Source organism: Phyllostomus hastatus, unplaced genomic scaffold (assembly GCF_019186645.2).
Source record: "Phyllostomus hastatus isolate PE091 unplaced genomic scaffold, TTU_PhHast_1.1 phas_contig_40, whole genome shotgun sequence".
In the NCBI taxonomy this organism is placed as follows: Eukaryota; Metazoa; Chordata; class Mammalia; order Chiroptera; family Phyllostomidae; genus Phyllostomus; species Phyllostomus hastatus.
In genome coordinates this window covers 27,943,608-27,968,880 of record NW_025333872.1, presented here as the reverse complement: position 1 = coordinate 27,968,880, position 25,273 = coordinate 27,943,608, and the positions used below count along the sequence as shown (strand labels likewise).

The 25,273-nt window shown below is 38.6% G+C and overlaps 2 long non-coding RNA genes across 3 annotated transcripts in view; one reads left to right on the top strand and one right to left on the bottom strand.

Moving 5' to 3' along the window:
• Nucleotides 1-22,371, bottom strand: part of LOC123822082 — an 80,359-nt gene extending 57,988 nt beyond the window's left edge. Inside the window, exons 1-4 of one of the 2 annotated variants that reach the window (XR_006786210.1) lie at nucleotides 22,070-22,371; nucleotides 11,938-12,091; nucleotides 5,654-5,732; nucleotides 4,481-4,725 (exon numbers count right to left, since the gene is read on the bottom strand). This is a non-coding gene — a long non-coding RNA (uncharacterized LOC123822082). Of the gene's footprint in view, nucleotides 1-4,480; nucleotides 4,726-5,653; nucleotides 5,733-11,937; nucleotides 12,092-22,069 lie in introns of those variants that run through there. The other variant, XR_006786209.1, reaches the window with a different exon arrangement.
• Nucleotides 20,749-23,904, top strand: LOC123822083. The gene is made up of 3 exons (XR_006786211.1): nucleotides 20,749-20,877; nucleotides 21,476-21,605; nucleotides 22,784-23,904. It is a non-coding gene; the product is annotated as an uncharacterized LOC123822083 (long non-coding RNA).
• The last annotated feature ends 1,369 nt before the right edge of the window (nucleotides 23,905-25,273 follow it).

Here is a 25,273-nt window from a genome sequence, read left to right as displayed (position 1 = left end):
TTCCCTTGGACCAAGTTGATTAACATTTTGAAATTGTTCCTGTGTAAACATTTAGTGAACTTTCATAATAGATACCATTAAGAGGTTTTTGTAACTTGACTATGTTTTTCCCCATCTTGTTTCCTAATGTATGCTTTAAATCTTCATAGCATCAGTTTTGACTGCCATGATTATGAGTACCAAAAATAATGAAATATCAAAGGACCCCTCCTAAGTAGCATAATGGAATTCAAATGGTACTCTCAGATATTCTCAGATATTTCTAAATTGGGAAGAGTCCTAAGTTACCTGAAACAGCACCTTCATTTTTACCTTAGAAATGTGGGTGCTTGTTTATAGGAAATAATTAAATAGCTTTTAGTTAACAAAAACATATTTAATTTATAATAGTAGTTCTGGAATGCCTGAGCTAACCTGGAATCAAACTTTTAAAAATCCTAGGTTGAGCCCTGACTGGTATAGCTCAGTGGATTGAATGTGGGCCTGCGAAGCAAAGGATCTCTGGTTTAATTCCCAGTCAGGGCACATGCCTGGGTTGTGAGCCAGGTCTCCAGTGGGGGACATGTGAGAGGCAATCACGCATTGATGTTTCTCTACCTCTCTTTCTCTCTCCCTTACCCTCTCTCTAAAAAGAAAGAAAGAAAGAAAACATCTTAAAAAAATTGAAATCCTAGGTTGAGAGATGGTGGAAAGATGTGAAAATCCCAGGATCCACTACAGTTCTTAAACAATACTGGCGCCATCTTGTGGCCAAAATAATAATAATTTCCAGTTAATAGCATCTGTGTTGATGATTGATTAACTACATTTTCTTGAGTTGGAAATACCCAACTGGGTCCAAACATTTGAAGATTTTGAAATATAAATGTAGCCCTGAAAATGTAACCACTTCTGCCTGTTACTAGCCTTTTCCAAAGATATCTGATTAATAAATTGTTCTTTATACTAGAATTGAAAACGAGGCAAAAATCCAGTATAGAAAAATTAAGGTGTTTCACCCACTATCTCCCAAGAAAAATTTGTGTTCATCCAGAAATATATTGATATTTTTATTGTTTAAAAATAGCAGCAAGATTAATACTTTTTAAATCGAGGCAATATAATTAGTACAGGTTTATTATTTAAAATACATTGCCAATTAAAATATAAAACATAAGTTATGCAGTAATTCTAAAAATACATGGTTTGGGTATTTTTTTTCTTATTCTTCAGCCTAAGAAACTAAATCATAATGAGTGGGGTGTTCTATTCACATAGGGCGGAAAAACCTATTTTGGGTTTATTTAGTGCAAGAGAGTTCTCTCCCTGGCTGGTGTAACTCAGTGGATTGAGCACGGGCCTGCAAACCAAAGGGTCGCTGCTTGGATTCTCAGTCAGGGCACATGCTTGGGTTTCCGGCCAGGTCCCCACTAGGAGGCATTTGAGAGGCAACCACACATTGATGTTTCTCTTCCTTTCTTTCTCCCTCCCTTCCCCTCTCCCTAAAAATAAATAAATAAAATCTTTGAGGAAAAAAAAGAGTTCTTACCTAGGATGTAAAAACTTTGAAGATTCAAGCTAAACTTTTTGTTTGTGCATATTCGAAAATAAGAAGCCTAAACTGTCTTCAGATCCTCAAAGGAGTTTCTGGCACCCTAATTGTTTATGAAACCCTGAGTACTAATTACACAAGTGGGTTCCATTTATGAAAATTTCTCAAGTTGTGTGCCTAAGATATACTAATATGTTATACTTTTAAAACAAACTTTTTAGAAATTTAAGAACCATTTGTGGTTCCAAACTTAAATATATAAAGTAAAGCCTCTTCATGTGCTATGGTACATATATGGTAAAGGTTAATAAAACCTTTTACGCTAAATTTCTCTAATGGTAAAGTATGAATAACCTCACTTGGGTTGTTAAGTAAATTACTATAAAATAAAAATGGTCTGAAACTTGATCTCTGCTTCTGAAATCCACCCAAGCTGCTGCTCCTCACTAATTCTTCCTCCACAGCTGGTCAAGTGGTGTTTGGAATCATTGCTGTGCTGCCCGAGGAATAGAATTACATATTTATTCTCACTATCCCACAAGAAAAAAAAAAGCCTTGGGAAAATAAAGAAAATGGAATATTATGCACACTTTAGATAATATTATAGCACCGAAGTCAAAACATGGCTTTGCAATACCTCTGTGCTGGTTGTCTATTTTTCGTCTCTTAGCTACAGATTCACCTAGTTTTCCTGCTCTATAAAAACAAATCTGGACCTCTTACATGTATTTACTCTGCCAGCCGATCCCGAAGCTTTGTGAGTAGAGGGTGCTGGACAGACATTTCAGGAGAAAAAGAGTTTGCTTCCTGGTTCTGGGGCACTCACCCTGCTGGTTCTGGTTTCTCTGGCCCTAGGCTCCTGCTGTGCCCAGCTGTGGCTGCGCCCAGCTGTGGCCATGCCCAGGGGTCAGCACACACACACAGCAGCCAGCAGCTTTCTCCAGCGACCCTCCCCTCCCTCTCAGGGACTTTATAGCCAAGTACCCCAACTTCTGTAGTGTCTAGCTCCCGCAATGGAGTGTGGTCAGTGGCACCCAGCAGCTAGCTTCCCCAGGGTCCTCCCATGTGGTTTTGTTGGTGGTATGCCTGCCTCCCACGAGGCAGTTCCTCGTAAAAACTTGCCTTGTCTTTCTAGAAGGTGATTTGCCAGCAAGTTCTGCCCACATGACACCACAGGGACTCCTTTTCTACCCAGGAGCCAGGCCAGTGGGCCCTCTCAACAAGGTCTGGATCTGAGCCTGGGTCTATTCTCTCGGTGCTCTGTCAGGGATCCTGATGTCGCTATTCCTGTATTCTTTAGATTCTTACCACCTCTTACTACCCAATTGCTTGCACTCTATCCCCTGTTATAATTGCTAATTTTTTATATTAAACTTTCACTATTCAACTTACTGTGTGGATGCTCTCCTCATTGGACCCAGACCGTTAACAGCCTAAGATGTGTGAAGGAATCTATTAAAATGTGAGAAGAATAATAACTAGATTGCATTAATTCTATAAAACAGTTGATCTGGTTACATACAGTTTGGCTTCCTGATTTTTCTTTACAAGGATTTTAAATGTATGAAGAATAGAGACTAACCTTTAATGGGCAGGATTCATGCAAGTAGTTTCAATTTGTATGTGTTCAATTCACAAAAACTTGTAAATCAGATATTTGTACAGTGGAACTATCATTTAAAGGTGTAAAGTAAAGACACAACTATGAAACATCTTGAGAATTCTTATCTAACCAGTCAAATATGTTTTTCTCCCTTAGGCATCCAGAGACACCTCAGCAACAGGGTGTGAATAGTGCTGGGGATGGTGAGGTTGGATCATTATGGTGGTCATTTTCCATTGGCAAGCCATTCCTTTCTCCCTCTCCAATGGCTGTTTGTGTGGATCTGACCTAATCCCAAACTTCTGTCCTTCTCCACCCCTCCCAGGCCCCACTCTGTGATGGGAATACGACACAAGTCTGGCTGATCAGTTCCTCCATCCTCTGACTGTGACAATGGCTTCCAAATGGGCCAGGGACACAAATGAGTGTAAGCCTGAGAACTTCACTGGGAGTTTTTAGAAAGAGAAGGTCTCTTTCTGCTGGGTTTTTCTGAATTGCTAAGGTGTAAGCCTCTATTCTTGCTGCTGCATGGGAGAAACCTCTCTGATAAACAGGGAAATACAGGGAAGTGGAACAAAAAGATGAAGACCTGGATCAGGCCTCTGGACACAGTATCTGAAGTTTTCAGAAACACGAGACAGTGAACGCCTTAAGTCAGGTGGAGTTCTGTTCAGTCACTTGTAGTCAGTACAGTCCTGACTGCTGCAGTGATTGAGAGTGATTTGCCTACCTGAAGCCTTTAGGTCATACACAGGTAATTCACAAGTTCCTAAGACAATGGCCGGGAGTGAAGTTTAGTCAGGTATGTATTGGGCACTTACTGTGTCCAGAGGACCCTGTGCTAGAAAATGAGCATTAGGTTGATCAAATCCTAAAAGTGTTTCAGTGATGGTTGATGTCATTACCAGAGCAGACACTTCTCCATTTTGTTGTTCAATAACAAAGCTACTTTGCTCTGGGTCAATCTTTTTTAGAATATTTGGAAAAAACATTTAGCACAATGGCCAAACACAGTTTTTTTTAATGCTGCAATGTTTTTTTTTTTGCAATCTCTGACACTGTTTGTCACTCTTTTACCAGTTGATGATGCTAGAAATACCTAGACAGAAATAAACAGCAGAAAACCAGCTCTCATGTCAGACAGATCAAACACATAAAAGCTTAGCTGATTACAAATCCCAGTCGTCTGCCTCTCTCTGTCTCCCAAACGGCAACATTAGCATGCTGCCCACACTGACATGTCTCATGTCACCTAATATGATTGATTAAGGGATACATTTTAAAATTTCACCACAGCCTTTGTTTTTATTTTTTTATTTTCTAGACTGCTTGTCACATGCCCCAGATCTGTGAGAGGTTTGTATAAAATACAAAAGCAAATTTTAAAAGAAATACAATGTGTGACATAGTGACAAAAGCCAGAAAATTGTGCATTCGGAGGGACGTGCCACTCTTCCTTCAGGTCTCTGCTTTGTTTTCTTCAGCTGGGAGAGTGACAGAGTGAATGGCCTGGTGTTTGTCAGTGTGTGTCACAACCGCGATATTCAAACATAGGCCTCTTTGTAGTTATTTTCTTCCATCCCAAGTCTTCCTGGAAATGTGCCACATAGACATTTACTCAAATAAATACAAAAGGTCAAGTTTTCTCCCCTGCTTTTCCTTTTAAAGCAAAATATTTTTTCTTTATTTTATTTATGGAAGGGTTAAGTTTATTATTTTTACATGCCATACTACGTTGCTTAGTTACAATTCATTACTAATGTCAGTTTTTATAGTGTGTTTTCAGATGTTGAAATTTTCTTCCAGATGCTTATTTCTATTTGTCAAACTTAATTTTTTTCCTTTGAACTTAAAATTCAGAACCCAGTTCAAAAGGGGAATAAATGATGATAGAAGGAGACTTCACTTGGGGTGGTGAACACACAGTAGACGGATGATGTGTAATAGAACTGTACACCCAAAACATACAATTTTATTAACCACTGTCATCCTGATAAATTCAATAAAAAAAAGGAAAAAGAAAAAATGTAATGCTGATCTTTTAAAAACTCTATATTAATTTCTTTTTGTTTTCCTATAAATTTTTCAGAGGGAAATATACTTAGAATAGTGGTTATAAGGCAATCTTGGATTAAATTAATGCAATTTGTTATAAAATCTTACATAAATTTATCATTTTAAGTGAATTTATCAGAAGAGTCGTATAAACTTATTTTAGAATAGTAGTAATCTGTGTTACAATGCACTGTAGGTTAGCACTAATCAGCTATATAGAGAAGTGTGTTTTCTAAATGATCTAATTAGAAAACAATGTATTTTGAGCACTGTTTACTGGCACTTTGCCTTAGAAGTTAACAGGTTTCTTTTTCTTGAAAGGAGGATTAGTTGTTAAAATACTAGAGCCTGTGTTTCAAATAATCTAAAATAAAATTACAATACCTAATACTCAGAAGTGAACAGAATAAATCTAACCTGTTCTCATTCCCTCGTTTCATAAAAAGATGGCTTTGTTGACTTACCAGCTATGGCCATTTTTGTCAAAGGCATCATGATTCCGTATTTCCCGAGGCTATACTATTGACTTCCTCCCCTAGAAGCCTATAAAAGGAGAATTCAAGCAATATTTTTACCTGCTGGGAGTTTAAATGTTTATAAACAGTTACAAAGTACACATCTAACGAAGTTCAGTATGGTTGTCCTACAATTAGTTGCACATTATCACTTAGGTCATGTTCATTTAATCCACATTTTCTATTACCAAAAGAATTTGCAAGTATTCATAATAACATATATACCATTAAAGTTGTCAGGATAAAACACCCTAATCCAAGTAAAGAAATATTAAGATAATTATACCAGGAAAAAAAGTCTAAAGATAGCTAGTATAAGTTTTGCTGGGCAAGATGAAAAAAAAACAACATAGTATATTATGCAATCATCATCCAACAAAAGAAGTATAGTCACTCAAAAGATACACACATTTTCCAAACACTAATCTTTAAAGGTTGTTTTAAATTATATATAAGAAAAAAATTAAGTTTACTAAAATCTATAAAAGTTTTTAAAAATCTGTCACATGACCAGCTTTTATTTATTAACTATTGATAGCCAAAGAATAAATGTTAAGCATTCCTCTTATAAAAAAAAACTGTTTTTAAAGCACTGCAGTGTATGTTGTAGATACTCAACTTCAATTGGTACTAGTTCATACACAGAAAAAATCAGGGACAAAATGACTTAGAGTTCAGTGGCTTTCAAAGTGTTCTATGCTGAGCCCTGGGAATCCTGTGCTGAGGCCTCCTGACTGAGCAGGTGGTACTCTTCAGAACTACCCCTTCTCACCCTCTCCCCCTTTCCAGCAAAAGCACCTCCACTCTCAAACATTTTAGCCTTCTGCATGAAATTGCATTTAGAGCACAGTTTCCAAACTAAATCAGGACCATCAAAAATGGTTTAGGCCATTCAGATTCAACTTCAAGTAGCCTTTATGCTACAAGTTTTTTTTTCAACATGACTTAATAATTCTTAGAGCAACCCTAAGAGGAAGTCATTATTATATCTATTTTACTGACAAGGGGAAATTAAGACTTAAAAAGGCATTTTATGAGTAGAGAAGATAGCAGGTTCCCGAAAGGCCAGGTGATTAGGATTCCAAAATCGTCAGGGAGTATGATGGCAGTGTGTTCTGGAGCTTGGCAGCGACCCCGAATACAAGAAACTGTCTTGTATTTCTCCAAGATCCAGTCTTGAAGAAAGAGGGAGACTGGCCCAGAAGTTGGTAAACAATTGCCATAAAGAGTGGGTGTAGAATCTGATGGGAACTTCAGTGCTGGAGATTTCTAGGAATGAGAAGAGGCCCAAGTCTGGAAGCCGCCGTGAGGAGTGTGGTGGATAACTATCCTACCCCCGACCCACTTCCCAGCCAGGGGCCTGAGAGAGAAAACATCCTCAGGGGAGAACTAGGTGTCAGAACATTCAGAAAATAGGGTGGGGACAAGGATTTGCATCAATGACCAATGAAGAGCTGCAGAGGGGATGGTAGAAGGGTTTTCGATTTCTAGATATGGAGGACAGGTAGGAGATGGAGTCAGAAGAGAGCCCTAGGAGCTTCTGGTGGTAGCTGAAATAAACAAGAATATGGGCCACAGTAAGATTTTTCTTGGTGCGCCCATTGAGGCTGTGAACACTTAGGAGTAGGAAAACAGGGTCTTAAAGGAAAGAAGAGGGACTGGAGAATCATGCACGTTGACTGTCTCAGCCTGGAAGTCACACCCATCTCTTCTGCTCACATTTCACTGACCTGAACCAGGCACAAGCACTATCTAAATTCAAGAGGACCAGGAAATACAGAGGAGGAACTGCATACGTGGTGAGCATCACAGGGTCAACCGTAGAGTAGCCTCCCTGAGCTGAAATCACCTCACTGTAACAACCCAACAGTGGTCCTTGTTCTGCATCTTTGATCAACACATTGCCACTTCATTCCCTCCTCCACAGAGAAAACAAAGTAATTCTCTCTAAATTTCTCTCACCATTTCTGGCATGAGAAAATTAGTAACACATTTATCAAACTAACCTTCCTCCTCAAGACTCTGCAATTTGTCACTGACCATTTTAAAGCAACCAATGGGATCACAGTCCTTGGTAAAGCAGTGGCCCCAGATCTAAGTATAAATTCTTTGATACGGTCTCATTTTTTTTTTTGTCACATCATTCTGTGCACTGACATTAAATCTGTGGCCAGCCAAATCCTGGGCTACTTTTTCCACAGTTGGCAGGAAAGCAAGAAAATCTTTGTGTTTTATCAAGGATTAGAAATTGATGAATAAAATTTATCAATATGTCATATAAATAATGTACTTTCAATAATAAATATTTTTATGTTTGTTCTGTGTAGGAGAAATTGAGCAGAAGTATAGCAAAACAAAGATAATATAAAATAAGTTATAACTTATGGTTCTTAAAAATATGAGTTACATAGGAATTAACCTGTATTTTGGGGGTTTCTTTTGTTGTGTTTTAAATGAAATACCTCCATGAAGCCACTGAGACTTCCTAAGTGCAATTACTAATCAAGAAGGTGAAAATCAAGTTGCTGGAGTTTTCAACAACTTTTATTCTCAAGACATTGTCTCAGGTTTCCTCTTGATTTCAATGACAGTTATCATTTTACTTCCTGTCTCTCTTTATACTCCTTTGCCACATCAAAATTTACCTTCTCATTTTCTAGATTTAAAGAAAAAAAACTGTGGAATAAACAGGAGCATTCTGGTCAAGATGGTGGCATAGGCAGAGATGGCTTGCCTCCTCACACACCCACATCAAAATTACAGCTAAAATATAGAACAACCATCACTCAGAACTGTCAGAAATCCACCTAAATGGAAGTCTGAAACTACAGAATTAAAGAAATCACATCTACCTAGATTGGTAAGAGGGGCTCAGAGGGCAATGAACGAAGAGGTGAGGGTATTAAGAACTACAAATAGGTAGTTACAGAATAGCCATGGGGATGTAAAGTACACTATAGGAAATGGAGCAGCCAAAGTACTTATATGCATGACCCATGGACATAGACAATGGTGGAGGGATTGCCTGAAGGAGTGAGGGTGCTGGGTAAAGGGAGGCAAAGGAGGAAAATCAGGACAACTGTAATAGCATAATCAATAAAATATAATTAAAAAACACCTATGTGCAAGGCACTTTGTAAGTATGAAAAATAAACTTTACAAATAAAGTTTTCCTTATACAATAAAGTTTCTTATCTCTTTTTTGACTTTCAAAGATCTTACATACAGAGAAGGGGGGAGAGAGAGAGAGAGGAAGAGAGAGAGAGAAATGGATAACAATAAGCATCAAAAGAAAGACGTGCATCAACAGAAGCAACTAACAGAACCAGAATATACATAGACTAGAATCACAGAAAATAATCCATAAAAGGAGAGAGCCTTCAACTTTGTTTTTAATAAAGTATACTACTTGGAAAACTATGCTGACTGGGGCAAGACATTCCACATTGTTCTACATTTGGGATATAGTATGAGTAATGGTAAGGTGGTAATGAGAGGAAGTCATGTAACTTAGAGGGCAGTAAGTAGAGAAACTTCACTGAAAACCAGCATTTTGTGCTGTGAGTAATGACAGATAGACTTTAAAAGATATTTGAGTCATGTTATGCTGCCAAGAGTTTGGACTCAGTGTTGAAGAGCCACTAAAGACTTCTATGGAAAGCAATGACATGATCAAAGTTAATTTTTATGACAAATATTATGACAGGAGCATCTAAGATAGATCAGAGTAGTAACAAAATGGCTACAGAGAGAATAATTAGAAACTGAATGCACTAATCCAGTGTGGTATGACAAGAGCCTGAACTGAGAACTAGAGGACAGTCCTGGAAACAAAAAGAAATATTAGATATTAGAGAGGTTATAAAGGGAGGGATAAAAGTCAGACTTCCTAAATTGACTGCAAGTGGGAGAAGAAGAGAAAGGAGACTTCTAGTTAATAAGGCAGAGTAAGATGCTGAATCAAATAGCCCCTCCTATTTTAACCGCTAAGAAATAGACACAACCACAAAATGAAATCCACAGCTGAGCCAAACTAAAAGTCAGAGTAGTAATAGGGAGGTGAATCTGAAGGCTTAACAAAATAATTGGGATGGACATTAAAACTTGCCTCAGGAAGGTCAGTGAAAGCTGAAACTGAACTCACAATGTGGAATCAGGAAGGGATACCCAGTAGGTAACATAGGTATGAGAAAACCTACATCCATCGGGCCCTGGAAAGCATCTAACCAGCTTGCTGACTTCCCAGAGACATGGATAGAAAATATTGACCTATGAACAATATAAAAAGTAGGCCTGTGACACCCACATGCATAGTCTGAATTAAAGCAACCCATGTGCAATAGAAAGCCCTTCCAAAGAAAGTGGCTTAAAAAATTGAGACCCCTGAAAATTTGTATGTCCTCTCCATAATAATAGAGCCTCAAAACACATGAAGCAAAAATTTATAGATTTAATTAGAGGAATTAATAATTCCACAGCTATAAAAGAAGAATTTTATACCTCTGTCTGAACAACTAATCTTTAAAAAAATCAGCTAAAACATGAAAGATCTAAAAAAAAAACCATACATTGACTTGATTGATATTTATGCATCATTATAGTCAGAAAATCTCTCCATGAGTGACACAGAATGGTACAGCCTCTATGACTCTCCTTACATAAAAGGCAAACAAATCCGCAGTAACAAAAAACAGATCAGTGTTGCCTGGGGCTGGGGTCGGAGGGAGACATGAAGGGCAAAGGGGCGTGAGGAATCCTTTGGAGGTGATAAAACTGCTGTCGTTTTTTGTGATGCTAGTTTCATGAATGTATACAACTGACAAAATTTATCAAGCACTGAATGAATGTATTTATTGTACATAAATTATTCTTCAATAACATTGATAAGAAAAATAAATAAATTGAATACCTTTAATTTCAAAAGAGCATCAATAGTATGATCCAATTTTTGTGACATTTTAAAATTTGTCTTTCTATTATTTTATGCATGCGTAGTGTTCCTCAGTGATATTCCTCAAATTTCATGACAGTGAGTTTAGGAAGGTGGAAGTTTGGGAATGAGGGATTTTTGGTTTTGTTTTTACTTTTCTATATTGTTTACATTTTCATAATAGCCATACATAATTTCCACAAAGTCAATAAATTAATTTTGAAGGAATTCTTAATGAGGACATAAAATGCCACGGTAGAACATTTCTTTTAGAAGGTTGACAGCAAACAGAAGCACAAAATTATAACATGACAGTGAAGCATGTTAAAAGAGGGAAAGAGTTTTCATAAAAAGGAAGAATCTATAAATATGTAAAACAGAGTTGTGGAAGAACCCTGTGCCTTTTCCTCACAGATTCCTGAACTCTGTTTTCATGCATAGCAGCTAATCAATCTGTGAAATAAATCCATGTCAACATGCAAACAGGTACAAAGATTTTCTATTAGCTGAAGCCAAGTAGATCCAATGCTTTCTCCCACAGAAGGAGCAGTCTTACTGCAAGATAGATCATTTTTGCAGTGTTACATTAAAAAGGATATAAAATGGTATGAAATAGGTAGACAATAGGTATAATTTTAGTAAACAAATAAATCAATGAATGAAAACATAACAGCTTTCTAGTATTATTTAATTTGTGCTCCATCAGTAGTTGCATATTCCACCACAGCACAAGTGTGGCTCACTTTTCAGCCCTTTGAATTTGTGGAGATTAATTACAAGATCAATTTCTGAGATGACAGGTTATACATAAAACACCTCATCACACTGCAGATAAGACTTTACATATCAGTGCATATCATGCATGATACCTGTGCACATACTAAGGGGTAACATACCTCTGTAACTGTTAAGTTAGAAATCCTGAATAAAATTCTAACTTCCCAGCAGTTCCCAAAACTGAATTATAATATCCAACAGTAGTAACTAGGCTTCCATGAAATACTTTATACATTAAGAATAGTTTGCCTTTTGAAGTAGGTTAATCACCCCTCTTCATTTTTTATTGTTTTATACAGGAAACAAAACTATAAATCAGGGATAGGAAATTTATTTCCAGATATTTAAGTAAATAAGGTTTTTTAATTGCATTTTTTTTCAGTTTTATCTAGGTCATTCTCAAAAGCTCCTGTAGGTATGTATTTGGGTGTTTCCAAAATAATCTGCTTTTGCCATGTTCTACTTGGCCAAAACTTGAAGCAGTCGGTGCTGTTGCCATTAACAACAAAAGGAATACATAACTCACACAGTATCCGGAGAGCAAATCTCAAAAAGTTATTGGTCATCCTCCTGACCCAGGAATCCTCACTTAAGGTTCAAAGCTGTGAAGACCATCGTGATTTTAGACCATCATGGCTGCTGCAAGGACCCGATAGTGAAATCTCACAGGATGTGTCTGTCTTCAAGAGGAAAGGAAAAAATCATGGTTCTGAATTGTCATAATATCGAGAGATTTTTAGTTGCACAATTAGAAGTTTAAAAAAATGATGCCTGAGTCTCACTCCCAGAGATTCTGACCTAATTGGTGTGAGAGGTGCCTGGGCATTAAGACGTTAAAAGACTCTCAGATGATGTTAATATGCAGCCAAGTGTGAGAACCCCTGGAGTATCTGAAACCTTCCTGCCCAGCAGCTGAGTGAGTTGTCTGGCATGAGCAGAAAGGGCATCTGCTTTTTCTAACGAGTATATGCAATTTTAACTTTATTCTGAGGTGCTTGCTCAGCTGGCAAGAAAGAAACAGTGACTCATGTTTGGGGATAAAGTGCAAAATTCCGTAAGGGCTGTAGAAAGTCAGCGACAGTTTAGGAAATCATGTTTGTCCCTTACAAAGACGACAAAGTAAAGATTTAACATGTGCACCACTCATATTTGGCCTAAAAACTTTAAATATTTTAAATTATAATAACAAAATGTTCCTGAAATGAAAATATACGTATATGTATGTATAATAAATGTGTGGACGCATCATGTAACATGTCCTATCCTCCTGAAATAAACCACAGAGTTCATTCACAGCTTTTAGAGAAGTAAATACTCATTTTCAAGTTTACATATATTTATATTTAATATAACAGTAATACATGCACATGAAATAAGAGTCTTGAAATGATCTAGGATTTCTATACTGCATTTTATCATTACTAAATTTTCAAACATTTATTAATATCCAAGAAGTAACCTTTAAAATGTAACCACTACCTAGACTTAATATATTTTTAATTAATACACTTTATTTTTTTAGAGCAGCTTTGGGTTTGCAACAAAATTAAGCAGAAAGCACAGAGCTCCCACACGCCCCCTGCCCCCACACATGCACAGCCTCCTGCACTGTCAACATCCCCCATCTGAGTGGCACATTTGCTGCAACCAATGGGCTACACTGATGCATCATTATCAACCAAAGTCCACAGTTTACACTAGAATTCTCCCTTGGTGTACATTCTTAACATACCATTTTGCCATATTTGTTTAACCCTTTTTTATTTTAAGAAATAAAACACTGCATATCCAGTTAAAACCCTTTTGTGCCGCCCCACTCCCCTGTATTACACACGCACGTGCCTGCGTGGGCCGCCACACACGCAACTGCCTGTCTCCTTCACAGTCTTTGTGGAGGTAAACGACAGGTTAAGGTTGGTGGTGCCCTTTCATTCCATGTTTTAAAAAGTAATTTTAGTACGCATAGATGTGTAGTATAGTATTATGATTTCTTAAACTCATAGTTGACTTTCTCAATTAAATATACTTAAAGTTGTCAAAAAGGAAACCATACTCTGTACATAATTTTGTAACCTGCTTTACTTCACTGGGCATGTTTTCATGATAAATCCATGTTGATAAATGCGAATCTAGTTTATTTATTTAAACTACCATGTAATACCCTACTTTCTGACTATGTCAAGATATATTGGTTTTTCTGCTGCTGGCTATTTAAATTATATGCTTTTGATCTGTATAAATAATTCTACAAACAATAATTATTTTTTGTGCATACATATGTTCTTGTGCCAGAATTTCTCTGAGTTATGTATACCTAGGAATAGATAGATATACATATGGTATGCATGGCTTCAGTTTTTCTAGGTATTGGCAAAATTGTCCTCCATTGTGGTTATACGATTTCATTATCTCAGCAACAGTTAGCATTACTAAATTCTTAATTTTGATCATTCTGATATTTTGACAAGTAAATCTTGATTTAAATTGTGTATCTCTACAAGTTAGTCCAAACATCTTTTTACATGATTACTAGCCACTTGGGTGTCTTCTTCCAAGAACTGCCCTGTAACTTTTGCTCATTTTTCAATTGGGTTTTAAGTCTTGTTCTCATTGATTGTAGAATAGGAGTTCGTGTATTTTGGCTACTGATCTTTTATCTGCTACATGTGTCTCAAATATCTTTCCTGGTTGACAGCTTGTTTCTAACTTTGCTAATGGTGTTTTACACCACACAAATTTTTAATCTTAATATGCCACATTTATCCATCTTTTCCTTTGTGGTTTATGCTTTTTTGCGCTGACATTTAGCTTTATTTCTATAATAGAGAAATGTAGCTATTTGGTAAAAATGACTATAAACATTTTGAAGCTCTTAATAAAATGGTCAGATTATTTTCCAAAATTGTTGAAGTGTTAATATACCCACCATCGATGCATGAAAGCATCTGATATACTATATTTTTGTGATGCTCAATTTAATGTGTCAACTTGTCTAAGCTACAGTACCCAGATGTTTGGTCAAACACATCTGGATGTTACTATGAAGGTATTTTTTATAATAACATTTAAATCAATAGGGTTTTAGGAAATAAATTAATTATTCTTTATAATGTGGGTGGGCCTCCTCCCATCAGTTAAAGGTCTTAAGGAAAAGAATGACCTCTTCCATGGAGGAAGAAACTCTTTCAGCAAACTGCCTTTGGACTCGAGCTGGGACACCAGCTCCTCCTGGTCTTCCACAGCCTACTCTGCAGACTTTGAACTTGCCAGCCTCCACAATTACGTTAAACCAATTTTTTAAAATACATCTTTCTATATGTGCACATCCTATCAGTTTTGTGTTTCTGGAGAACTCTGACTAATGCAGTTCTGTGATACAAATATTATTTTCCACATAAGGGTTAGATATATACATGCCCTTGTCACCCATAGTTAATACAAGAGGTCAGGCTTTCCAATTTCAGTCTTCTATCCGGGTCATATTTTTACTTTGAAGTATATAGTCACTCTCTCCTGCTCCTTTTATCACCATAGTTGTCTTTGCCTTGACTCGGTTGGCATTTAATTAGGGTGGACTTCTTACCAATATGTCCATATTCATAAAGGCTTTATACTTGGAAAGTTTATTTCCACCATCAAATCTTTTATTGCTCCGCATTATCAAATAAATGACATATGCAATCAATTTGCTGGAGTATATTTATGTTTTCTAATTTTCCAGTAATCTAATGGTAATGGCTACATAAAACAGTATCTTTTGAAAGAAAAAAACTATTTCTAATTATTTAAAGTGTCTGGCTGAAAGTGGTTCAAGAGGAAATTTTTAAAGTATTTTAAAGATTTTTGTTTTTGCAGATTGAGGAAATTTTCCCAAAATAGTATTTTTAAAAATTACTTTCTGTAACATTTTTACATGGCTATATCTTTGGGAATATGTGGAAAAAAAACATTTCTTGATCTATACAAATTACTCTCCATTTTAACTTGATATTTCCTTTAAAATATGGTTTTAAAGCATAATGAACTTTCAGTAAACATTCTCAAGTTTGGAAATGGGAAACTTGCTGTTCTTCCAACACCCACAGCAACCACACCAGCCTTATTCACATTCTACACTGATAGCCAAATGCCATTCATGAGATGAGATGATTGCTGATAGCAACAGAAATATTTTTAAACCACCCTCTCCTTTTTATTCACATCTGTTTGGTGTTTGAATGAACTTTCATTGTGTTTTAGAAAATGTGCTTAACTGTATGTTAAGTAGCTGGGGTGTGTGTGTGAATGAGCGAGGGAACAGCTTACACAGAGTGCATCATGAGGCTGTGACAGAGCGCAGCTGCAGAGGCCCTTGGTGGTCTTCCCTTGTAGGATAAAGTGTGATGGAACTTTTTATTACTTTTCCAAACACAAACAGTACACATATTTGTGTGCCTTATCATTTTTGAATCATGATGTGCTATTCTTAGAAATACTTGCTGGCATGATAAATAAGTACTTAATACCTAAGTACAGGACCTGATTGTACAAAAGTAAAAACTGCCTTTTGACTTTATTATTTGTAAGAACCAAATTTCCTACATGGGAAGAAGGTAACGAAGGAGAAATAAGTTGCTTTTTACTGCTGTCTTCATGAAGCAGTAACTACAACACTTAGAAAATCTTAATTAAACAAATCTCCATAAAACACAAAAATTTTATAAAAGCTCTTTATAATTGTAATCCTAAACATTTCCTTCTCTAAAGGAAAAATAATTTATTTCTCTGAAAATTACTTCTCTTTTAAGGAACATGGCTTAATGCTGAACTTGGACTCCAGGCGCCTGGTGCCCCTAGAGACGATGTACTTTGCATACAACAGTTAATAAGGCCCCCCCCGCCCCCCAGCAAGGAGTCCTTCCGAATCACGAGTGCATCTCACTAGCCAGGCTTGTGCCAGTATTCGCTGCCTTCCTCAAACAGAAAATATATTATGAACTTGAGCAAGGTTATTAGTAGTAAAAATCTCTTGAAGCTGCAGAGTGCTGAATATTTTTTAAAGAAATTTCCCATAGAGTGTGGCATTTCACAAGCAAAGATTTAGTTATCTTTTCTTCATTTGTTCCTTCTTTCCTTCCTTCCCTCCTTTCTCCTTCTCTCTCTCTTTCTCTTTCTTTCTCAGATGAAAAAAATTGAAGCCAAGGGTGGTTTCTCAGCCACAGGTCTCACAGCCATGAGCTGTCCTCAATTCCACTTTCCCTCACATTTCAAACCCAGCCCAAATCTTGTCAGCCTTATCCTCAAAATGTGTCCCAAGGCCAGCTAGTCTCCCACTTCCACCCCTGCCTCCCTACTTCAAGTGGAGACTCCTCTCTTCAGCCTCTAGTTGATGGTATTCCTGGCTGTATCTCCAGTGTCCACGCAATACCCAGAGAGATCTTTGTAAAGTGCGAGTCAGATCACGGGTCTCTTCTGTTTACCAGTCCTCAATGGTTTCCCATGACCCTCAAAGTTTTCGGTGATTTGGCCCTGCCTACATCTCTTACTTCATCTTCCTCAACTTTCTCCCTGATTCACTGCACTTCAGCCAAATTGACTTTCTTTCTGTTCTTTAAACATGCCAAGCTTTTTTATTGCCTTGGAGTTTTTGCACCTACTGCTGCTTCCATCTGAGTTTATTTGGCCCCAGATCTCTCCATGGTTGCCTCTTTATGAACAGGGATATCTCAACTTAAATGTTACTTCCTCAGAGAAGCCTTTCCTCCCCACCCTTACTTAACAAAGCAGCTTTTCCACCTTCCCTCCACCATATCGTCCTATTTTATCTTCTTCATAACACTGATATTTGAAACTAGTCTGCTTATTAATGTATGTGTTTATCACTCCCTCTACATTAGTTATTAGTTGCTGCATGATAAATCACCCAAAACTCAGCAACTTGAAACAACCACAAACGTTTCTGTCTCACACAGCTTTTTTTTTTTTTTTGAGTTGGGAATTTGGGAATGACTCAGGTGGGATGTTCTGGCTCAGGGTCTCATGTGAGGTTACAGTTTTTAGATGTCAGCCTGCACTGCAGTCACCTGAAGGCTTGACCGGGGCTCGAAAATCTGATTCCAAGATAGCTGACACACCAGATTGGCAGGGCTTTGCTCGTTATCCAGCTGAGGTTTCATGGCCTTTCTATGCATGGCCTTCTCCATGGTGCGGCTGGAGTGTCCATACAATACAGTAGCTGAATTCTCTGAGCACGTGATTCTGCAAGGCAGAATCCACAGTGTGTTTACGACTTAGCCTGAGAGGTAACACATGGTCATCCCATAACATCCTACTGATCACGCAGGTCACCCCTGTTCGGTGTGAGAAGGGACGGACTAGACGAGGACATGCACCAGGAAGCAAATCACTGGGGGTTCGTCTTGGAGGCTGGCTCCCTGGATATCACAGACTGTCCCATTCAACAATATCCCTCGTCACCAGAAAAGTACTTGACACTCAATCAAAGTTTGATTAACAGTATTCTAACTAGCTAGGGGCAGACTTGTGTCTTAGTTTGAGTTTGGGCTCATACATGTGTGTGCGGAAAAAAACTCTAGCTGGAAGTCAGGAAACTGGTTCCTTACTAGTTTCGATCCTAGTTAGTGATTTGATATTGGATAAATCACTCAATCTCCATGATCTTTAATAGCTTTATATATAAAGTAGAAAGAATGTCTATGTTGACTCATTCACATGTTTATTATAAACCTTATGTAATGAAAACTTAATTCAACTGAGGTTCAAAACCAGACTCTAGATTCAAATCTTACGGTTTTTAAAGTGTGTTATATTAATCCCAACCTTTTACTTTATCTTTGATAGAACAATTAGGTTAGATTACATAATCTATAATGTACTTCCAACCCTCAGATTCTGCGGTTTTCATGGCTAAAGCAACAATTACATGATATTAACTTGAAGGCATTTAAAAAAACAGTATTGTGTCGTTTACTGAAGGAACATAATTATTATTGCCAAAAGAGTCAAAATACAGTAAAAAAAAAAAAGTCATTCAACTACCAAAGCAGCTGTAACGTCTTCTTATTTCAGAACTGGGCCTGGCCGGCATGGTAATGTCACACATTGTTAGCAAAGGCCCAGGGGACAGTAGGAGGTGGAATTAGCAATTACTAGCAAACCTGACCTTGACAGTTATGCTGCTGCTATCCCTATTTCAGCTGGCTAAAGCCTGTTGGCCCTTGAAGTTTCTGACTTGAGAGCCCAGAGAATTCAAGAAAGAGGAAAACTTTTGCACCAGTGCCCAAGAGGGCACCCTTGCACCTTTCTCTAAATGAAGGGGAAACAGCCCCAGCTACAAGTCAGCCTTGATACAGAGTATCGTGCGCACTACAAATACGCACTTTCATTTTGGAATTCTAGTCAGCTGCCCTCAGTCCCTGCATATACTCACAGATGAGAGCCAAGAACAATTTCCCCCCTCAAAACTGTAAGAAATTGTCTAGCAGCCACCAAAGAATCAAATGATGCAACTCCTGGCTCAGTCCTCACTGTTTTGTATTAAACCTTGTCCAGTAGAGTTCAATAGAAATTGAGACAGTAACACCTACCTTATATTTATTTCAGTCATGTTTGTTTCTTCAATGTCACTGTGAAAGCTAAGATTTGTAGATTTTATGAAAAGAGTGTGTTGATACAGCATTGAAACAGCTTAGCTTTTATATCTCTCATTCATTGCTTGTCTTTCCAAAAATAGCTTCATTTTGGGGCAGTCATAACCCACATGATTCTTATAGAAGACAATATGATTATATGTATGTATGTAGGGTTTTTTTGTTTTTTTCAGTTTATACTGTGACAGAAATGGGTATGTCTGAAGAAATTTTAATGTTTGTATCTTATAAGAATACCACATTTCCCATGCTTCTAAGACCTCAAACACAACCTTTGTTTGTGTTTAGAATAAAGCCTGGAATGTAAAATTCTGAATGATGGCATAACTGATCTATTTGAACAACCATCTGCAGGGCAAGACAAAGTGTCGTTGATTTGTTTGCGGAACTGGACCATTTAAAGTAAAGTATGAAGATCTTTGTGACTTATTTGTCAGCATTATCACCAGTTAGTCGGTTTATAATTCGTTAATACACCCAAGCATATTGGCATAGCTCTGAGCCTAGGACATGAGAGAAAATGTTAGGCTTCAAAGCACTACAAAGCAATACTACCAACTGCACTACATTACATGTTTTAAATTTTGATGCTTAATCCCTCAAAGCCACCGTGAACCATGTGCTACAGCCACCAAGAGTGTTGAATAAAAAAATCCAAAAGGATTAAGGAGTCATTTCCACTAGAGAGAAACACATTTTCACAGTTGTTCAGGTTTCAATGAAGAAGGATTTTCCCTAAACCCTCCTGCTCGCTTCCTTTTACTCCCTTTTACCCAGAGAGGTGGAGTAATTTTTCAGGTTGGGAATTTAATAATAAATTTAGCATGCTCAGCTCGGTTCCACCCTCCATCATCTTTGGGAGTGAGGCCCTCCACTTCTCCATCCTTCAGTCCTACCTGGTGGGGAGAGCTGCCTCGCTCCAGCATTGAAAATGCGGTGGGCGAGTCTCTCTGAAGGTCAGTTAGCAGGCCTAGTTACCTCTCATAACCCTGCCAATATTTTGGGTTTCCATCTGTCAATCTTTACCTTACTTCTCAAGGCCCCAACAGTTTTCACTAATGAATAACCTAATTAACAGAAGTTTCCACAGAGCATATCCCTGAACCCAGCCAATACTTGCAGCTATATGCCAGGTTTGAAGAAATGTACATGCTAAGAAAGTAGTTAAGGTTAAGACAAGAGAATTACCTTGATACCATAAGTGAAAAGAGTAATGTAAACACTTTTGTACATTTTAAACACTTCCTTAAGCACCCAAGTGAGTCAATTTTTTGTGCATATTCATGAGCACTTTTATTGACTTTTATAAAAGATTTTTCATGTTTTAATTCGTTTTCTCCCTACATAAGTAATATGTTGTATATATTTTCAAAGCAATAGGTGTCCAAAGCAAAACCCTCCCACTTTACATACAACCACAGCAATTTTTCTATAATTATTTAAATTTAGTTTATTAAATGAAACTTTAAGACTGAAGTGAAAATTTTACTTAGCCCAGGAGGCAATTTAAGAAAAACAAAGTATTTATAGACAGCAAAATAGTTGTTTTGTGGTCAGCAAGTGCATTATGTACAACTAGGCAGCTCTTTTATCCAGGCACCATGGACAGAACGAACCCAATCGATTTTCTCCCTTATCTGTGTTCCTGTCACTTCTTCCCCCTCCACACACACACACTTTGTCCTATGCTTTGAAATCATGGTCAAAGGTTCCACTTCCCTAGTGACAGTCACTGTCGGGGATGGAGACCTGCCTTGGACAGAAGTTGGCCTGGGATTATGCAAGTCTTTGAGCGCTTCCTCAATTCAAATGTGCAAGTGAGTCTGTGCAAATACTATAATTTGACTTTGATATTTTTGTTTTGTGCCTGTGGTTAGTTTGACATTGATATCATGAGGCTGGGAGAATCATATACACCTCAGGCAGAAAGGACCACTCGTGCTATTGCATTACAATGAACAGAAAACACATGTGCTGCTATTAAGGCCTAAATGTATGAAAAATTTCATATTTTAGCCTATTTTCTGCCCTCAGTAGAGTTAGAAGTGTTCAGGCTCTTCTTGTACCTATACATCTTGAAGCTCTGTGAGTAGAGGGGTGTGTGTGTGTGTGTGTGTGTGTGTAAGGAATAGGTGGGAATTCAGGATACTCTAATTCACCCTTAGCTTAACTGCCTTTTCAGCTTCTGCAATCCACCTGAGCATCTAAATCTACTTTCTCAGGCTTAACTTGACAATCACAAGAGACTCCTCATTGCTTTCAAGGCACTCCTGTCTTGAATTCCTCAGATAACAACTTGATTCATTTCTTCATCGCCACTATAGCTCTCTGGTTCCTAAGCTTTCAAGGTGTAAATAGGCAAAGGCAATAGATCTACAACTTTGTTTAACAGTCTTCTTCTGAAACTACTTACAGACTTTGAAACTACAATAGTGACCAAGAGGAAATCTTTGACATTATTTGTTTCAAGGGGAAATGAACAGGATGTGCCAGGACCCCGCATGAAATGGAATGAACAAATGGGAGATGTTCTCTGGATTAAACAGTGAGTAGAAATGAGGTGATGAAGACCTTTCATCAGAGAGTTAAATGGTTTTTAATTTACTTGGACTCTAAGGAGAAACAGGAAAGCTGTTATCCATTTGGTTCACAGTGCCAAGATTTTCTTTTCTTTCCTCTTATGATTATTATTTATTATAAGAGGACTATTAAAACAACATTAAAGGAAGTCCTGAACATGAAACACTGGTTTTCATTACCCTAACACAAGGCAACTTGTGCCACTTCCCTGAACCATCCTCTTCCACCCTCACACCAGATCAAGTACTCATTGCAAGCTCCCCACGTTTATCTTCACAAGTGTGCTGGGCAGAGCTTAGATATTTTACCCTCCATTATATGCCTAGCATCTGCCATGGTGTGTGACACATAGTACATAGTCAGTACATATTTCTGAATAAAAAGTGAATAAATCAATATCCCTCTTAATTATTCACCTCTGCAACTCACCCATCTTCAGGTCCCCCAGTTTGTAGGTATGAATGACAATAGTTGAACCATTAGATTAGACAGGTTGTCATTAGCTCCAAGGCCTCCCCGGCTCATGCAGGAGTTCCTGGGTTCTAAACGGTCTCTTCTAAATATTTAAATTTCCAAGATTCTCCCTGGTCTCTGCTGCTCCAAAGGGCTGCTCTCCAGTCCCCAGACCCAAGGCTCCTCATACCAGCTGGAGGGAGAGAAACAGCCCCTTTCTTCCTCTCTGCTCCCTCCCCTCTCTGCCCCACAGCAAGGCCACTCAAGCTCTGGAACATTACAAAGCTTAGCAGGCACACAGTCCACTTCCTCCCTCTGGTAAACACTTGTTGGCAGGTAGTCAGTTGATAAGGCCCATGTAAGTCCATCAATACAAACAGATTCTAGAGGAAAAGCTGTGTCTTCTAACCTCACCCCCAGCTTTTATACCTATGAGTTTTCAAAACCAGTTCACCCAACAGTCTGATCCTGATAGGGACATACATGACATGTTGGGGGAGGGGTTGTTTGTTTTTTGTTTTGTTTTATTTTTCTTATCCCTGTATTTAACCATAACCATGGGATCTCCTTGTTTGATCCCCTGTATCCCTGGAGATTACATAGCTTTCTGGCCCCTTTCAGATACTAGAATGGCATCATTCAATTCTCGTTGTAAATTCTGCTTTCCTGTTTCCCTTCCCCACTGCTCAGGCTTAATCTTTGGCCTTTGGGACCTGGATTTCCAAAGAAGAACAGTCTGCTCTTTACCTGTCCCACCCCACTTCTACAAGTGCCACGTGGGAAGAAGAAACAGAAAAAGCGGCAGGGGTCTGACATAGCTGGTTGCCTATTCATGGGAGGTGACCCTAAAGCCTAGTCCTTGGGGTTTCAACCAACAATGGTCTCTGCTCATCCAACAGATGTTGTGCATGACTTCTTAGGGCCACTCTTCTGCCTCGCCTCACCCTCCTCCTTCACTGAGGAACCCTTCATAGAGTGTCAACCACATCCCCTTTCTGGTGACACCAGGGATCTAAACCTTCTCTGAGTGGGCAATCCTTTCACCTACCCACAGCTGCCAAAAAAATTCCATATCTTCTGCCTCCTTCTCAACTCTATGCACCTTCTTACAAAACCACAGGAACCCCTGAGGTCCTTGTGTGAGGCTTCTGATGGATTAGCAGCCTGTCCCCCATTTTCTTCACATGTGTCCAAAACAAGGGCTGCCACACATGTCGTGATTCATCTGCTCTAGTGAGGTCTCCGGTCTCTGCCTGATGAAATCACCACATGAGACTAAGCTCTAGTCTTCTTGTTATGTTTGACCCCTTCACTGTAAAGAACACACATCAGCCTCTCCCAGCATGTCCCTCACCTTCTGTTTCAGGTGTCGTGCTGGGAGGCCTCTGCCAGTTAGCTGCTTAGTGAGCATTTAGTCAAGAATGAGGTGCCTGGTATCCCCTTCTTGCAAGTCACATCTTCCTCTTCTAACCTCTTCCTTTCTCTAATGCAGAGCTAGTTGTCTGCGATGGTCCATGCTTCCCCTCTCACATCCCTGGGAGACCACAACCCGAGCAGACTAAGCATCAGAGCCCCACTGGCTTGTAGGTGGGATTGTATGACTTAGTCTGACACATAGAATGGGCTGGTGACTTCTCGCTTTCTCTTCCTCATCTGTCACTTGAATCAGAAGACTGGTATGCCCTGAGCAATGATCAGAGTACAGCTCACAAGGAGTTTTGGTTCTTTGGACTTCACAGAAGAAAACCACCTTCTGGTGAATGCACACACAGACTTTGTGTGCGCAAGAATAAAAACCGCTATTGTGTTAAGCCTAGTCTGCATTCTGTTATCCAGAATTACCTTAACATAATACTTAAAATGTCTGTAAGATAAGCAGAGGAGTGTAGAAGTGTTTGCTGGAACTTACAAAGCCAGTTCTGCCATCTCCAAATGAGATCTAGAGATGCCTAGATCCAAATGCTGAGTACTTTCTTTCTTTTAAATATGGATGATGAACTGGCTTCCTTTCTTCATCTTGGAGCTCTAAACATTATCATTATCTCCTTCTTCATAGCTAGTTTTTATGCACCCAAAACTCTTCTTGTCATGTTATATGTATCAGCTCATTTAATCCTCAAAACAACCACATTTTACAGATGAAGAAACTGAAGCACAAAATTTATGAAATCTGCAGATTATATATCAGGAAGTGGGCAACCAGGATGCAAAACCAAGCATTCTTGCTCTAAATCCCAAATTTTAACAACTGTAGTAGACAGGCCCCAATCTCAAAGTACTCTCACTGGCTCCAGAATTTTGAGAAAGGTCCCATTCAATGTCGCCTTCTACGTACATTTGTATGTGGTTATATAACTCATGTTTCCCAAGACCACATGTAGGGAGTATACACACTAAAGATACAATGGAGAGATGAGTTTCCTCCCATTTAATTCGGGAGCCACGAGCATCCAGATGACTATTATCCTCCTCTCTGTTGTCCAGTTCCTTCTCTTCGGCCATAGCTTGCACCCTGTGATAAGTGTGATCCTGGCCTCACTTCTATACCAACCACTAATGCTTTGAACAGGAAAACTGATCCTCCTCTTGACATTATTAAAACTCCTTTTTATATCACAGATCAGGTAGTTTTTACCTTCTGTGTATGACATGCCCCCACACACAGATGCACACACGCACACACCAAACACTGTTCAGCACATTCTTTGACTTTCTTTTTAGTTTTCAGGTTCACCCCAAATTTGCCACAAGCGTTTGGAAATGTGAGGAGGGGGCATATAGAAGAGGTTATGCTTGAAGAAAATACCAAGTGATATTTGCTAAATAGTGTACTCAGAACTGAGTACAAACATGCTGTACTCGTCCCCTGCCCCTGCCCACCTACCCTTACCCCTCCCCAAACTTTTGTCGGTGTCTCTACACAAAGTATCAGGACACTCTCTCATGTCTACCTGGTAAACTTTCCAGCAGCAACATGCAATCCCTGTGCCCTCTCCATCCTACCTTCTCCATAGTTACCGTGAGCCTCAGTGACGAGAGCCAACAGTGGTGACCCTTTGTGCTCAGCCATGGCCTCTCCGGGAAAGCTACTCAGGTTCTCATGGAAACAGAATCCCCAGCAGGACCCCTTCCTTTTTCAGTCCATCCAAAATATGAAGAATGTTTATTGATCACTTGCAA